Raw genomic sequence first — 3,451 nt, 5'->3', positions numbered from 1 at the left:
GGGGGGGGGGGGGGGGGGGGGGGGGGGGGGGGGGGAAATGAGCCAGCCAGGGCCCTTTGACAAGTCAAAGGAGCTGAGCTGGAAGCTGCTTCCAGCTTGTGCATCGCCTTCTTGAGTCCAGGTGATTTTGAGAGTATTTTTATTAACGCTGGGGACAATGGAACAAAGGAAGGACTCAGGGTAGTAGAAGCAACAGGAGAGAGACTAGGCGGTGCTCTGCTTTGACTCTCTGGAAAGATTATAGGAAAGAAGTAAGCCAACGTGGGACTGCTTAGCTCACTGGAGAGTCAGAGAAAAGGGACCTTGGATACAGGATCAGGGGGTCAGCCTGGAAGGAGCTGCTGCTGCCTGCTGCTCCCCTGGTTGCAAGTCTCTGTAGGGACCCACAGAGTTTAGGAGAAAGAAAGGCCCCGAGACTATGAACCTGAAAAGTTATTGCTTTGTAAACAATCCATTCTTTCAATATTGTCAAATTTGTCTTTTTGCCCAGAAAATTTATAACAAATATTACATATTGTTCTGACTTTACATTTAATATAATTAAAAAGGAACCTATACAAATGACCTTAGCAACAATATTTCAACAAATATTCCAACAAATATTGCACTGAAAGAAGTTTCACAACACATAGTTGATAAACAAATTAAAATATAATGAAATTAAAGAAAGTCTCTGTGTCTTTCTGATTATCAATTAAAATCCAATTATTTCCTTATAGTTTAAAAAACAGTCCAACTATCTAAATAAGCCAAGAAAAATTAGGTACACATAAGACTAATAAAATTTCTTTCCAAAATTTAAAATTAACAGAATATTTTGGGCCACATATTTATAAAAGGTTAAATCTTTAATTCAACATTTAAATAGAAAAATTTTTTAAATGCCCCCCAAATAAAATCGAACTCTAAAATAGGATGTATAAATCATCATTACTAAACAGATTTTATAGCCATAATAAATATTGATAAAATATAGATAAGTAGCACTGGTTTCCTTCATGAAAAGGAAAACCAATAATTTAAAAAAGGTGTTTTTCATGTCTAGATTCCAGAAGACATGTTTTTCAGAAGACATGTAATAACAAATGGTTTTCCCTCCAGATCTATTTTAGGCACAAGCTTACATATAAACATACATGTGTTCATTCAAAAAATGTGATATTTCAATTAGAGTCCCTGTTAATTGGTACATAGACAGATACTTTGAAAGTCACGAGGCCTTATTATGACCTTCATGTATGCTGATGGATGCTGGACTAACAGCTTCAGAGAAAGAAACACCTTCACGGAAAAGGGGCTCCTTTGTCCACCTTGGCTACAATATTTCAGCCTCCAGTATTTCAGCTTCCATTCTGAGGCCCTGAAACTGGGTAGAGAGGGGCAGATAGAACTATCCAGAAGTCACCGGAGCCATCACAAAAGAATGAAACAGTCCCTCTGGGCATTGACTGGGTTCTAAAGGTTGTCCTGAAAGCAAAATTCTTAGCCTCTATTTTATCTTTTATAGGAATGTTTTGGAAATTAATGCTGTTTTAATAAAGCCACATCTACATCTTAATTAGTAATACAACAGACTCTCTGTATGTATTTTCACTCTCTTCAATATTCATAGTATAGTTCCTTGAGATTCAAGGTTGATCTTGGCCTAAACAAAACTAAATTTGCAGAAATGTTAGCTTTTTTAGAACTAATTGGACAAGCAGGCAGTCACTCCTGGAGTGTTTTCTGAGCACTGTGGAGAGTGCTTCTGGCCACGAAACAAATCTGTGACTCATAAGGAGGATCCCTGACTCTTGACTCATTTCCTTCCACGGAAGCGTGGCCCTTGTCCAAGTCATTAGCTTTTTTATATCGTCCTTAAATAATAATAGTTTTAAATACATTGTGTACCCCAGCAAATATTTTCTATCTCACAGTTGTTAACAAAGGGATTTTTTTTTTAAACAGACCAGGACATAAATTGAGCAATCTCTGAAGTAGCATCATTTATTGTTTCTTCCTTACTTTTGCCTGGATGATCTGAGTTTTAATTAAGTTCTTTCTTCTCTCTGTACTCTCCCATCTTCCTACTTCTGTAATAACTTTTCCATTGTTGCATTTCTAATGCATCTCCCTAATCGCTGGAGAAAGCTTTGAGGGATGTAGAAAGTTATAGCACCATTGTCAGCTGTCTTAAAGTTTCACAGCCACCAGCTTCATGGAGCTTATTACCAGGCCCTTCAAATGACTTCTCCCCTGCTCTCGCAATTTTGATTTATCCATCTAGGACTGCTGGCTCCTAACTGCTCACCTGCCTGCCTGCCTGATCGCCCCTAACAGCCCTGCCCCTGCCAGCCTGATTGCGGCTAACTGCTTCTACCTTGGCCTCGCCAAAATGGCTTTCTACAGAAGGATGTCCAGAATATGTCCGGTCTAATTAGCATATTAGCCTTTTATTAGTATAGATAATTTGCTGGAAACTAAGAGGTATGTCTACATTAATATGCATCCATTATTTATTCATGCTCATAAAAGCATTTTAAGAAATTTCTCCAAGTTCTCCTCCAATTACCTTTTGATTTAACCACAGTCCACCATCTAAAAGAGTTTATCCTGGGAAAACCTCTGTCTTATCACAATTTCTGGGCATAGATACAGTAATAAATAAAAAGATATTCCAGATCTTTTTTTGATGTTTTCTACAATTTTAACCATAAAGATAGGAATTCTTCTCCATCCCTGACAAACTGTAGCATTACTCCGTTGAGTGATTTTTGTGGGGGGTTTTAAAGCTGAATATAAGCAAAACATTTCTAGATTGCTATACTTAATTTGGGGATCCATGATATAAAAAACACTCCTGGAGTGTTTTCTGAGCACTGTGGAGAGTGCTTTTAACCCTGAAGGAAACTTGTGACTAATGAGGAGAATCCCTGACTCCTGACTCATTCCCTTCGACAGAAACTCTGATGGGTAGCCCTTGTCCAAGTCATTAGCTTTTTTATATCCTCCTTAAATAATAAAATTTTTAAAATGCATTGTGTGCACCAGCAGATATTTTCTATCTCACAGTTGTTAACAAAGGGATTTTTTTTTTTAAACAGACCAGGACATAAATTGAGCAATCTCTGAAGTAGCATCATTTATTGTTTCTTCCATACTTTTGCCTGGATGATCTGAGTTTTAATTAAGTTCTTTCTTCTCTCTGTACTCTCCCATCTTCCTACTTCTGTAATAACTTTTCCATTGTTTCATTTCTAATGCACCTCCCTAATCACTGGAGAAAGCTTTGAGGGGTGTAGAAAGTTATAGCACCATTGTCAGCTGTCTTAAAGTTTCACAGCCACCAGCTTCATGGAGCTTATTACCAGGCCCTTCAAATGACTTCTCCCCTGCTCTCGCAATTTTGATTTATCCATCTAGGACTGCTGGCTCCTAACTGCTCACCTGCCTGCCTGCCTGATCGCCCCTA

This window comes from Myotis brandtii, unplaced genomic scaffold (assembly GCF_000412655.1).
Source record: "Myotis brandtii unplaced genomic scaffold, ASM41265v1 scaffold782, whole genome shotgun sequence".
Taxonomy (NCBI): domain Eukaryota; kingdom Metazoa; phylum Chordata; class Mammalia; order Chiroptera; family Vespertilionidae; genus Myotis; species Myotis brandtii.
This window is presented reverse-complemented; position numbering follows the sequence as displayed.